This window comes from Octopus bimaculoides, chromosome 15 (assembly GCF_046866305.1).
Source record: "Octopus bimaculoides isolate indiv1 chromosome 15, ASM4686630v1, whole genome shotgun sequence".
Taxonomy (NCBI): domain Eukaryota; kingdom Metazoa; phylum Mollusca; class Cephalopoda; order Octopoda; family Octopodidae; genus Octopus; species Octopus bimaculoides.
Window position 1 is genome coordinate 22,328,543 of NC_142942.1, and position 15,000 is coordinate 22,343,542.

At 36.2% G+C, this 15,000-nt stretch overlaps 1 long non-coding RNA gene across 1 annotated transcript; it reads left to right on the top strand.

Annotated features, from left to right (window-relative positions):
- Positions 1–1,190: 1,190 nt before the first annotated feature.
- Positions 1,191–11,595, top strand: LOC128249492 (uncharacterized). Its single transcript, XR_008265593.2, has 3 exons — positions 1,191–1,351; positions 4,056–4,132; positions 9,764–11,595. It is a non-coding gene; the product is annotated as an uncharacterized LOC128249492 (long non-coding RNA).
- The last annotated feature ends 3,405 nt before the right edge of the window (positions 11,596–15,000 follow it).

The window sequence follows — 15,000 nt, forward strand, 5'->3', positions numbered from 1 at the left end:
TCAATGTAGATGGATCACATGGAAGTGGGAGACTCAGGAAGACATGGGACGAAGTACTGAAGAATGACCTCAGGATGCTGAACCTTTCAGGCGAGATAACAAAGGACTGAGATGCCTGGCACCTTGCCGTACTCCGCAACAGAAGTATTAAGACCAATCCCAATGGTGGTGAGGATTGACCTGAAAGAGTCCTGTGCTGGTGCGACAAAAAAAAAAAAAAGCATTCATGGAGATATGTAACTGTGCCCATGTGGCGTCATATAAAAGCGCCTGTGCTGTGCCATGTAAAAGCATCCTATACACTCTGTAAAGTGGTTGGTGTTAGGAAGGGCACCCAACCATAGAAACCAAGCCCAAACAGACTGGAGTCTGGTGCAGCACCCCTTCTTGCCAGCTCTGGTCAAACTGGCCAACCCCAGAATCATTAAGTGAAACAAAAAAAAACAAACGAAACAATTTAATAGATTACTGGAGTGAGAATGATCTTGCATCAGTTGGTGGAGTAAGTTATAAACCAGAGGGGTAAGGGGGGGCTGGTTGTAAACGAGGGAGAGTGGGGAGAGAGAAACAGATGTACAAAGAGAGGGAGAGCAAAACAGATGGATAGAGAGAGAGAAAGAGAGAAAAAGGGAGAGCAAGACGGACAGATGGTGAGAAAGACAGATAGATGGACAGAGATGGAAAACAAGACAGATGGATGGTGTGTGTGTGAGAGAGAGAGAGAGAGAGAAGGGGGAGAGAGAGAGAGAAGGGAAAGAGAGACATACAGACAGATAGAGAAAGAGAGGGTGTCATTGGCATAGCTAGGGTGTGTGTGTGCCGCCCGTGGTAGTAGCCCTTGAATTTGTCCCCGCCCCAGGATCTTCAAACATATACAGCAGACTCAAAAGTGGTTCCCACCCCAAATCGTCTGGGGCGGACGCAGTCTGCCTTTGATACTTATTGCAACTGGTGGGTGTTTCTAAATGGGGAAACAAGTAACGGAACAAAATGGCGTATTTGTTAACTCAATAACAAGCAATTAACAAATTTTCATTAAAATTGATAATTAAAAAACTAATCTCGTGATGTAAAATTAACTGAAAGATATTTATTTCAATGAAACTAATTATAATTTTAACATCTGCAGTCTCAAAAATGTATGCTTATCTCCCCCCCCCCCTGAACTATAGATACACGTATACATTCGCGCATGTACATACAGACATGTACACGATCATACATACACACACATACAATAGAGAGATGAAGAAAGAGAAGGGAGGCTGTCTCAGGGTTGGTGATGGAGCTTTTGGAGATCGTCAAAAATGCTGGAGATGTAAAGCATCGTTCGTTGACTTCACCATAAGCCGTAAGTTTTCTGTGAAATGTATATAACTTCGTGTGTTTGTATGTATGTATGTATGTATGTATGTATGTTTGCCAGCTTCGTGTCTGCATTAGGTACCATTTGTATACGAAATGCAGAGAAAATAAAGTAGTTTGCGTTGCACCAAGTCCGATGGTAGTGGTTTGCTTAACCAATGTTTTTCATACAATTCTTGTCGATAGTTAGTTTACATAGTCTGATAAGGATTGTTTCATTAATCCGCAAATTACCGTCATTTCGGTCTGCAACTGTAATGATAAAGGTGATGGCGTTGTACAAGCGGCTATTCTGGTGCCTTTTGACAGATGAAACACGCGTGTAGAAATGCTCTTTGATTGAGCTGTTGTACAGCTGCCAAATATTCCTGTCCCGTTTGCTGCACGCTATTTCATAAAAGACGTATGCTCACAAAGGAGTATGTGTTGTGGATAGAGGAGTTGACCAGCATGCATAGGCTGTGAAAATATAGGGGCCCGTCTCTTAGATAATCACTTTTTAAATAAAGCATAAGGGTTACTTATTCAGAAAGTAATTTGATAAATTAAGGGCGGTAGCTTCTAGACATGATTGAGAATGGATGAAATAACTTACGGCATTTAGTTTCTTTATGTCCTGAGTTCGAATCACTCCAAGGTTGTCGGTGTCTTTTATCTTTCCGGGATCGATAAAATAAAGTACCAGTGAAATATAAGGGACTAACTTGACCAAATATATCATTCTCTCCTGCAGCTTAATTTCATGGCTTTATGTCTTGTTATACATCAATATTTACCAAAATCCCTTCATTCATGAGTTCAAATTCTTCTTAGATCCACTTCACTTTTCACCATAACGGGGTCTATAGAATAATTATGTGTCAAATACTAGGGGAAGGGGATGGAGGCGTCGTGCACATACCCTCTCTCCTCTTTCTTTGCCATAATTTGTGACCCGGTACTAATGTTAAGAACCAATAAATTGCTTAATTGAATTATCCAAACTAAAAAATTTATATGTATAATACACAGACATATAACTACAGTCTGTCAAGCCAGTATGATGTATATATATATATATATATATATATATATATATATATATATATATATATATATATATATATATATATATATATATATATATATATATATATATATATATACACACATACATACATACACACATACATGCATACATACATATGCATGTTTACATGCATTTTGACACACAAATGCTTATATAACCTCCACCCATTCATCGTGCAAAAACTACACAAAAAAAAAAACTTCAACAAACATGATATATAAATGCCATTTGTAATTTCGCCTGCCATGTTGGAATATTGCATTTGGGCGTTGGTGGCGGGTTTTATCGCTAAGATAAAAATCTTACCCAAATTTACCAAATACTTGCATATGTATTTGAAATGTCTACAGCAGTATATTGGTGGAATGATTGTAGGAGGGTGGGGCGATGGTAGAGCGGTGGTAGGCAGTGTGTTACCGCTATCGTGTTAAAGTGTGAGATCTCGGCCATCTTTAGTAAAAACAGTAATTTATGTAATGTCATGTCAACAGGATTGTCGCTCCTAAGTAATATAGTTACATTTTTATAGGTTGTAATTAACACACATAATAGCCAAGCTCCACTCCATTTTCCATCTAACCTCTAGTAACGGTGATGACTGCACGAATTTATGAGCTTTCTAACAATAAATAACGTTGTAGTGACACACATACATGCACACATGCACACATACACACGTGTACACAAGTGCTTAAATATGTATGCATATATATGTGTGTCTCTCTATATATATACCTTGTACACACGCATATGCATGAAACACATAATGTGTGTCTTTTATTCTTCACTTGTTTCAGTCGTTCGGCTGCGGCCATGACGGTTCATCACCTTGAAGAGTTTCAGTTAAACGAACCAACTCCAGAGCTTATTTTCTTAAAAACCTGCTACATACTCCATCGACCTCTTTTTTTTTTTTGCCGAACCGCTAGTTTACAGGGACGTAAACGAATCAACACCGGTTGTTAAGTGATGAGTGGGGTGGGTGGATTATGGGCAAACACGCACCTAAACACATACACATGCACGCGCGTACACACACGTTCGTATATCGTCCTTTGATTTAAATTTACAAATTCATATCTTATTCAGTCGAGCAATTCAGAGGGTTTTAACAGTTCCAATTAGCAAGAATTTCGGTCCTCTCATATATAATGCCCCACCTCACCCCACTGTTCCTTCCATTGGTTTTACACCCACCCACTCATAATGACGCAAATGTATGGTATATCTCGTACTACATCATTGCAATTTCTTTAATTCCCTTCCGGTTAAGAAGCCTCCCTAAATATTGAAACATAAGCTTATGTCCCGGATTAAGGTAAATATATGCATATCTGCTGTGATTGATATATTCAAGATTCTCCCGGTTTCTTTTCATTCACTTGGCCATTCAGTGAAAAATAACTTGTTTTTGATGAGTTGTGGTTTGTATTGTAGATGTTATCGACATATGTCGCGTTTAACACATGACTAAAAGACTTCACCAGGTGGTGCTATTGAGTTAGACATGGCCTCGGCCTACACTGGCCGATACCTATCAAAGTTATTACTTCAACCATACATTTTTCTGTATACATTAACATTAATCTATATCTCTTATTTTCTTGCATATTTCTTTCAGTAATAATTATCCTGCTGCTATAGAATGGACTGGTCATTTGACTACAAATACAGAAATTTAGAATTATACTCGTACATGTAATTATAATTATTATAATCATTACTGTTGCTTAGTAACCACACTTCTTAACACATGGGGCATAAATCTTATTAGATAAACATTAAGTTATTTCCCTTGAGATGTTACAGTGATACGAAAATGAAAATAACGAGAAATAGAAAAAAACAAACGAATATATGAAATAAAAAACGTAAGATAAAAAGCAAGTTTGATGATAGGGGAGGGGGAAGGAAATAAATCAGTGAAGCGAATAAAGTTATGAGCGTTCAGAGTGAAATACAGTTTGTTAATAAAATCTGATGTTGACACACCCGTATATACACACGCTTGCTGTAATTACATATCAAGGAGTAGAAAAAGGTAGAAGGAAACTGCAATGTGGATAGATAGGGCGTGTTATTAAGTCTAACCTGGCAGCTGTGCTAAGGACTACTTACACGATAGAATTCTTGACAAAGTATCCGCACATTGCAAAAATTTCAGACCTAGTATTCAAGTACTGATCAGAATCATCGAGGCTTTTAAGGAAGAAAAATACTTTCAGCTGCGCAAAGTTCATGTCTCTTATTTCTGTTTCTACGAGGCCTCGTTCAACGACCTTTCTAATTGATGTTGTAATCAGAAGTTTTCTTTTAAATGTCAGATACAATTGGATAATGTCATATTTGTTCAAATTTTTTAAAGTCTAAAAGAGGTAGTGTGCTTATAATTCTTTTCTTTAAACATTCCTTCGGTCGTGTCTAAGTAGCGTTTGTTTTGGTAGAGTTAACCTCCGCTTCATATATTATAGCTTTTGAATTACAAAATACAATGACTGGGTTTGGGATGGTTTTCTTCATGTACAGTTGATATCAGTTTCTGAAAGTGTTTGGGATATAATATTTTTTATATAAGTGTGTGCTTGCGTGTATGTGTGTGTGTTGTGTGCTTACCTACATCTGCTTGCACATTTACGTGTATGCATAATATATGTATGTATGAATGCATATATATATATTTATACACACATTCACGCATTCGTTTATATGTGTGTGTGTGTGTGTGTGTGTGTGTGTGTCTGTGTGTGTTGTAATAGACACTAGAAGCCATCAAACTTTTATAAGGATACGGAAGCAGACTTCGCGTTTCCACCAACAAATACCATCTTCTGAAACATATCGTTAACTCCCCAAGAGTCTCTCTCTCTATTTCTTACTATTGTGAAGCTGACAAATTACCAAACTCTTACACTTTTTGACATTTACAGTCTTAAAATTGGCACCGACATTTTTTTATTTATCAATTTATTTATTTATTCATTTATTTATTCTAAAAGTTCGCTTTTATTCATAGATGTTTAGCTTTTTATATAAGCCCCCCACTCAAACCCAGAAATACTGAGTTATATTTGTCTATATGTGTCTAATAAAAGAATGATATCTCTCTGCCTACCTACCTACCTACCTACCTACCTACCTGCCTGCCTGCCTGTCTGCCGGTCTGCCTGTCTGTCTGTCTGCATGTCTGTCTGTCTGTCTATTCGTCCGTTCGTTCGTTTGTTTGTCTGTCAGTCTGTCTATCTATCAATGTATATACATACATGTACACACACACACACACACACACACATATGTATGTATGTATGTGTGAGTATCAGTATATTCATCTCTCTATCTCTGGCAGTGTGTATGCGTGTGTTATTGGATAAAATATTTCTCTATATCCCTGAAAGGACGGGATGGCCACAACTTTCCCAAGGTGTCACGCAGTGGAGCTGAATCGAAAGCACAATCTTGCGATCGTGGGTCCAATTTCTTAATCACTAAACCACGCAACTCCACAGTGTGATATATTTATCCGTCTTCTTCTCTCTCGGTTCTGTAATCCACGCAAAAATGGTAAAAAAGGATAAAAGATAAAGGAAAAAGAAAAATTCTAAAGACCAAGAATGAGAGATGAAATTGCACCAGGTAGGATTAGAGCTCAAATCACAAAGCGGCGTAACTACGTGACAATTTCTCAGCTGCTCAACCACTTTTGCGCCCTCTCCACACACGCACACACAAAAGCCTTAGACGTATGAAACAAAGTTCCCCCCCTCCTTCATATCGCCCCTATTCACATAAAAATCTGAATAGTTAAAAGCTGTTTATTTATAAATGTCGTCTTCCTTCTGCATGTTTACACAGTTCAGTAAGTATTTTGATACAAGTTGACTATCATTTGAAATCAAACAGGAAATGGTACCCTGATGCTAATCCATTTAACAGAAATACCAATATTTGAGAACTACTCTTTGAATTCCACCGTTATACATACATACATACATACATACATACGTAAGTATGTATGTACGTCAATACATACATACATACATAATACGTACGTACGTACATACATACATATGTATGTATATGTGTATATTTATACATAATGTATATGTATGCACGTATATACATATTTGCTTTCCGCGCAGTTTCTGTCTCTGTTCCTCCAGTTCAACTGTTTTATTCTCCGGCTTCAAATAGTGACAGAAATATTTCGCTTTGTCGCTCTTGCTAATTGAAAGAAGAAAGGAGAATGATGATGACGACGACGACGATGATAATGATGATGATGATGATGATGACGACGATGATGATCAAAAAGGCTTGAACACTTGACGAAATCATTCATAGATCATAGTCAAGCGACAGCAGCCGATATGCTTACACACACACACTACATATGTGTTTATATATATATATATATATATAAACACATACAAATATCCGTATAAATACACACACATATATATATATACGCACACACACTCATACACGCATACATGTATCCAACCGATTGGTAGAATCGTTAGAGCATCATATACACTACTTTGCGATACTTTTACTAATGACCTCCGCTCTGAATTCAAATCTCACCGAGGTCAACTTTGCTTTTCGTCTTTTCCGGGTTGATGAAAAAAGTACCTGTACTGGGGGTGGGGTGGGGTTACTTCATCCTCTTTATATCTTTTTCTTTTTCTGTGCATCAGTCCTTGTTTCTAGCAGAAATCGGCTGTGGTCCGACCTAAAGGTGCACAAGGCACTCTGTATGTATATCTCTCATTCCCTATATACATGCATACACACGTCTATCTATCTATCTATCTATCTGTCTGTCTATCTGTCTGTCTGTCTATCGATCTATCTATCACTCGATCAATCAGTCAATCAATCAATAACGATAAGTTTATTTGGAACCTCAAAATGAAGAACATTAGTTATTCTGTAATGCGGTCAATTATACATTCTGTCCTTCCGTACTAAGAACGTGGGGGATAGTTGTAGTTTGTTTTGTGGGAGCACTAGAGGTCCTTACATGCAGATGTAACTTAATTTACAAACGCAATGAATTATTTATCTGATATGCTCCCACCAATTCAGTAAAACGTTCTTAAAAAATCAGATTAACTAACTTTATTGTATTAAATATTATAGTATAGTGTTCCTATTCTTCTTGATAGCATTAACTTCATCACTGAGTAATCTACGCGATTTCCTCCATATCTCCAAATTCCCGTTTCAATCATTTCTTACGTAACTAATCAATTTATTTAGTTCAATTACATGTGATCTTAGCCGCTTCCACCGCAATTATAAGCTATTTCGTATAAGTTATTTTTTAGAACACTGCTCTTATCTTTATTCTTTATTCTCATATTTATCTTCATATTTTTCTGTATACAATTCGTTATTAGCGACAGAAGCAGTATTATTTCGAAATAGCATTCTGAATATTTTACCTAACGTGTATATACTCTAGAAACCCACAGTACTACGGTATTCGTCTGGAGAGAGCATCTTGTATAGATGTATAGTGCTAAAAAGCACAGAACTATATCAACAACTGACGAAAATCGTTCAGCAGCGGTGTAAGAGCACTACCACAGTTGCGTTACTTTCCACAGTATATTCACGTCGAGTAACATATACAAAATGCTGTTTTTTTCCTTATAGTTCTTATTTCCCCCGTTAAAGCATTATTCCAAGAATATTTAGAAGTTAACTCCCGTCTCTCTTTGAAGCTTTTCACCTCTATTTCTATATATTTTTTTCCCATCTACGGTATATTTACAATAAATTAGTTGGTTCCTGGTCTCTCAATGTTTTGTGACTGCTTACAATAGACTTGATGTTGAACGTGACAACTTGACCACCGGCAGTTTATAATTTATTACTTTCTCTTCTATATACTCCCTTCCGTAATCTATATAATAAATTAATCTTCATTATGAAAGTCAGTATCTAGTTTGGTATCACTTTTGTAAATTAGTCTGAAGAAATGATTAGTGTAATTTGTATTTAATACGGTGTGGATTTACATAATTTGTATGTATAACCCTCCATATTGACTAATTATTGAAACGATCGTAACTAAGTAAAAATGCAATACTATCATCTTCATTCTTTTGTTTCTTCACTGCACACACACACACACACACACACGCACACACACACACACACACACACACACACACACACACACACACACACACACACACACGTCTAATGAAGGTTTGCTTTAGATTGTCACATTGAAAGTTTCAAACAGAAAAATCGATCGGTTGCAAAAAGACAATCGTGGTGAAGGATGGGAGACAATTCTGACACATAAATAGTAGTCTCACTTAATTTCGTTAGCACAGAGAAATTCCTTTTCTTATCATCTAATGTTAATCAGCTTTAGTTAAGTTGTGGCCGGTTTCTCACTTCGTGTTACTGCATCCCAACCGATCAGATATACTTGTTGCATCAGTGACACGTTTACTAATAAAAATCTGCGATAATCTGTTATTATAATGATTTAATCTCCACGATATAAGTACTATTTGGTTGGTGTGGAGTTTTATATATCTGTGCGTGCACAAAAGGAATATATTAAATGGCTGAAGCTAATTATATTAGGGGAAATGCTCTGCACACTGAATGCACATCAAAGTCTTACATACGTAATAGATTGAATTGAAAGACTGCGATTAACAGAGATTATCCTTGTTAAAAGCAAAACTTCTAGGGGATGTTAAGAATCTACAAACAAGGGAGATAACTACATAAATTTTAGATTTTTTTAACACCTAGAAAAAGTAATTTGTCTAATGACAAGGATAATTTTAATGAATACTTTTCAACGCACCAAATTACATTTGTGAGAACCTACTATATGCAGAAATAACAGCTAAATATTCATTACAATCACGCTCTGCTGTCGTAATAGAAGAAAGATGCATTGGATAATGCATTCACTGTGACATTTAGTCCATGAGAGTTGAATAAAAGACTGACATTGGGTTAAACATCAACAGTTTAGTTTTGATAAAAGCCATCTCCATCGAAGACAAATATGTTCAAATAGAGTAAACATTTCATTAAAGAGAAAACAGTAAGTGTGGATGGATACTTAGAATCTATTTCAGATTGTAAACGTTTAAAAAAGACAGAGGAAGACGCCCCTCCCCCGTGAAAAAACAACAATAAAAAATAAGAGAACGGAACAAACGGCAGTTACTTAATGGCTGTTTGTGAACGAAAGCAGGAAATTAATCGTCTTTTATATACCTGTTAACTTGAGTTGAGAGTATCGTTTTAGGAATATAATGAAAGAAAACGTGTTTATCTGATCATTTACAGATAAAAGACGAATGAAATAACAAACATTACACTGAAAACAACAGCGATTTTGTAACTTAAGATCTGATTCCCGTCGCCATCTTAAGTCTTTATTTCTCCTTCGCAGACGTCACTTGTTATTCCAACAGTGTAAATCATACACATGCCTACAATGAATCAACAAGCGTTAGCCTTTACACTGTAACATATCAAGTATATTTCTAATGAAGAATGAGGAAAATAAAATATTTTTCAACAAAAAAAAAAGACAGATAAATAAAAAATAAGTTGGTATAATTTTTGAAATCAACCTTGTTATAGCATAGTTTTTTTATTTCTCAAACAATGAATATAAAATTGTTCACAAAAGAGATTGTTGTTGTTGTTATTATTATTGTCATCATATATTTTTGAAAATAATTACCAAAAATTGAAACGTTTGATTTCCTTAAATAAAATTTTGATGGAGAAAATGAAGTTAAAGTGATCGACAAGCTTAAGGCAATAATTGGAATATTAACGTCAGAACTAACAACTGATTTGAAGTGTGATATGGCCCTGACTTACAGTCAACAAGTCATTCATTGGCCAAGTCACACAAATTTGGGAATGTCTGGCATAGTCTTAGACACATTATCTTACAGCCTTGACCGATATTCCAGCATTTGTTACACTCTATTTTTATCACTTTAACAACTTGATAACTAACGAGTATCTTTATGACATGCAGATAAGAAGAATTTACAAAATATTAAATATAATTTCTTAAAAGTATTATGTCAAGCTTATCGTATTTTGAGATATAGCTAGTTCTTTGTAGGCCGACATTAGTCACTTCTGATGGGAACCGTTGGTTTAACAAAAACGTCTATTTAGCTTTAATTGTATTAATCCATACTTTATCACGAAAGGAAGTTTATATTGAAATTGCAAGCATTCCACACGTCGCAAACAGAGGTTTAAGCGACAATGAATTACGGTTTAATAATTAGAGTTGACAGTCTGAAGTGTTAAGATGGTGAAAACGACAAATGAAACAACAACTGATAACCGGAAGTTAGCTATAGTAAACCCTACCCATTAAAACCAGAGATGACTACCAGAATTGAATCTTAGTCAACATGGCATTGTTAGATATAGTCTGCGAAATAAGAAAGTCCTCCTCCGCTCACTCAAAATACGAATAAACAATTATTTTATGTCAATTCTTTCTTGTGGCACCCATTTATTTAAATATTTAGATGGTTGTTTGTATGCAGGATCTATCGACGTTAAAGCTGTACAGTGACATTTTTTGGTGTGTATTTGGGAAGGGCATTTGGCCAATAAGAAGTACTCACACGCACTGACTCTATTTTACTTCATTTTTTTATTATTAACTAAGAAGTTACCCAATTGACTAATAAACTAATCAATTACTTCATTAATCCTTCACTTAATCAGTTAATCGCCTTGTCATAATCCTTTCATTGCTCTTCAGCCCTTATCATTGACAATCGGGAAGTATCGGGAACATGTCATTGATGTGGTCATAAATGAAAGGATTCTGGTATACCATCTGAGCGATTAATTAATCAAATGATTAATCAAGCAATCGATAAATTAGTTGCTTAACTGGTTAACTAGTTGAATTAATAATAGTAAAACGAAGTGAAACAGAACCAGCACCTGTGTTCCTTATTGGCAAGATGACCCCTCCCCTCCCAAGATGTGACAGCCTCTGTTTCAACACATAGTTTTACATCAAGAGTGTTGCAAAGCAAATTCAAAATCATTGAATGACACCACCACTACAAGCAAAACCATCATCACCATGGCAATGACAACGACGACGACGACCACCACCACCACCATTTAAGGGGGTGGGGTAGTGACTATGACTCATTGCAGGGTTTCCAGTGGAAGTAAGATATCTTCAGACCAGAGAATTGGTCATAAATGCTTAGTGAACTCTGCTAAAGACACCAAAAAGAAAGGTGGTACTATTAGACCAAATGATAAATTAAATCTACTAATATTCACATTGACAGGCTTCCACACAGTTTCCGTTCACCAGAAGTACACTCCCAAGACTTTAGTTGTCAACCCAATGCTACAGTAGAAGACATCTGCATTGTGTCCCTCAGTGAAATTGAACCTGAACCTATGCAGTCGCTAAGTGACCTTCTTAACTATACACATACCTCTACCTTTGACCATTATCCTCATTTAGTCAATTATTCATATTAACCCCAGCGTGAAGTCTGCCATTTATCCTTTCTGGGTTGACAAAATAAAGTACCACTCAAGTACTAAGGTATTGACTAATCTCTTGCGCTACCTAAATAAGAAACAATTCAAGGACTGTGAGCTGGCAGAATTGTTTCTGTAGCATTTCTTCTGCTTTGGGGCTTTTACAATTAAGTACCAGTAGATTATTGAAGTTAATGCAATTGATATAGCCACTCACTCAAAACTTCAGGCTTTCTACCGATATTATAAAGCATTATCATTACTTCCACTTTAGCGAAGGCGGAGGTATTGTTTTCAGTTGCATTTGTTTGTTTGTCCTTGGACAAGATATCTCAAGAACCATTGGATGGATTCGGATGAAACTCTCAAGGATGTTTGGCCTCGTGACTGGCATGAATGTAGATTTTGGGATTGATCCAGTGCCAGACAAGGATTCTGGATTATTTTTCCTGCCCTTTTACTTAATTTTTGAGAGCGGTTGGGTTCATTTTTAATATTCTCATTTGTGAGAGCAATCAAGTTGATTTCAGATATTCTCATTTTAAAAATCATCTCTGGCTAATCGTTAAGAGGATGTTGGTGTTGCCTTGGTGGAGATTTGTGCTCACTAAGTACTCTTGTTATTATTATTACTGAGTGAAAGAGCTGTGCATGCCATCAAAGTGACACTGGGGTATAAACATATGAAGCCCAGTATACCCATCATGACTACCCGTCTGATAAGGGTACACCAGGCATGTGCATCACAACCATTTGTGTGCCACAAGGTGATCTCGTATCAAAATTAACAGTGCATAATCTTGCAGGTGGGACCCAGTTAGAATTTTCTTCAGGTCGAGTAACCCATCCCACTCAAAAGGTCCCTGAATAAGGGTTGTTTAAGGATGATGAACAAAACACCCATATTTCCAAAGGTGAATTATCCAAACTCCAAAAATTCCTCTCAACACTGCATCAGGGCAATTATTATTATTATTAATCATTTTTATTGTTGTTGTTGTTTTTGTTAATGTTGTTATTATTATCATTATTATTATTATTATTATTATTATTATTATTGTTGTTGTTTCAGGCAAATTTCTACTGCATCCCCTGCTCCACCTCCATGTTGCTGGGGTGTGTGCAGCACTGTGTGTTCTTTTTTGTTGATGGGAGTTTACAAACTCTTCCTGGTATTGTATTGCATCAATTTCAGTTTTTAGTATGAGGTGCGGTGCAGTCATTTTGTTGTATTAGTGTGTGTAATGCATTGGGTATTTAGCCTGCTGGTGTTAGTTTATTTCATTGGATATTTTCTATATAGAGTGTGTCTTTGCTATTATTATTATCGAGTCAGCAACAGGAAATGAGCTGGCAGAGCCGTTAGTATGCCAGGTGAAATGCTTACTGGTATTTCATCAGTCTTCACGTTCTGAGTTCAAATTCCGCCAAGGTTGACTTTGTCTTTCATCCTTTTGGGGTCAATAGGTTAAGTACCAGTCGTGCACTGGGGTTGATGCAATCAACTAGCCCCTCCCCCAAAATTTCAGGCCTTATACCTTTAGTAGAAAGGATTATTATTATTATTATTATTATTATTATTATTATTGAATGAGAGAGCAGCGCATACCATCAAAATGACACTGGGGCAAAATATATGAAGCCCAGTATACCCATCATGACTACCCATCTGATAAGGGTACACCAGGCACATGCATCACAACTATACATGTGAAACATAGTGAGCATATATCAAGATAAATAGTGCATGACCTAGCAGTATTATTATTATTATTATTATTATTATTGAATTCAAATTACGATAAATGTGAACAAAGTTTGCATTTAGAAGTGTTGAGATGTATTGTAAGACAGAGAATAAGGAAGTAATTTATTCTCAAATGCAGAATAATGCTGATAGAAATGCAGGAACAGGATAAAGTATCCATATATAGGTGCAAGAGTGGCCGTGTGGTAAGTAGCTTGCTTACTAACCACATGGTTCCGGGTTCAGTCCCACTGCGTGGCACCATGACCAAATGTCCTCTACTATAGCGTTGGGCCTACCAAAGCCTTGTGAGTGGATTTGGTAGACGGAAACTGAAAGAAGCCCGTCGTATATATGTATATGTTTGTGTGTCTGTGTTTGTCCCCCCAACATCACTCGACAACAGATGCTGATGTGTTTACATCCCTATAACTTGGTGGTTCAGCAAAAGAGACCTTTTGAGCGTGGTCGTTGCCAGAACCACCTAAATGGCTCTCTCTATATATATAGAGACATATATATAGTATATATATATATATATATATATATATATATATATAGACACATATATATAGTATATGTGGTTGGCGTTAGGAAGGGCATCCAGCTGTAGAAACTCTGCCAAATCAGACTGGAGCCTGGTGTTGCCATCCGGTTTCACCAGTCCTCAGTCAAATCGTCCAACCCATGCTAGCATGGAAAGCGGACGTTAAACGATGATGATGATGATATATATATATATATATATATACACACACACAAACACACTCACATATATATTACACATATATATTATACACACATGTACACACAAACTCATATATATATATATATATATATATATATATATATAGGTATATAAATATATATATATACAGTGTGTTTCATTCAGTTTTTATCTGCCAATTCCACTCACAAGGCTTTCATTGGCCTGAAGCTATAGTAGAAGATATTTACCCATGATGCCGTGCAAAGGGACTGAACCTAGAACCATGTGGTTGGCAAGCAAGCTTCTTACCACACAGCCACACATGTGCCTATGTGTGTATGTGTGTGTGTGTGTGTATGTGTATATTAAAATAGTACAATAAATTCTATGCCAGGAGGAAGAAGAGATTTCTAAACTTCTCTTCTTACAGTAAGAAATTAATTCCAGTCTTTGAATTTCTGGCATCACCATTTGCTGGTGCAGACCGTCAGGAAGTAAAGAAGTCTAGGCCTATACGTGTGTGTCTATATATATATATATATATATATATATATATATATATATATATAT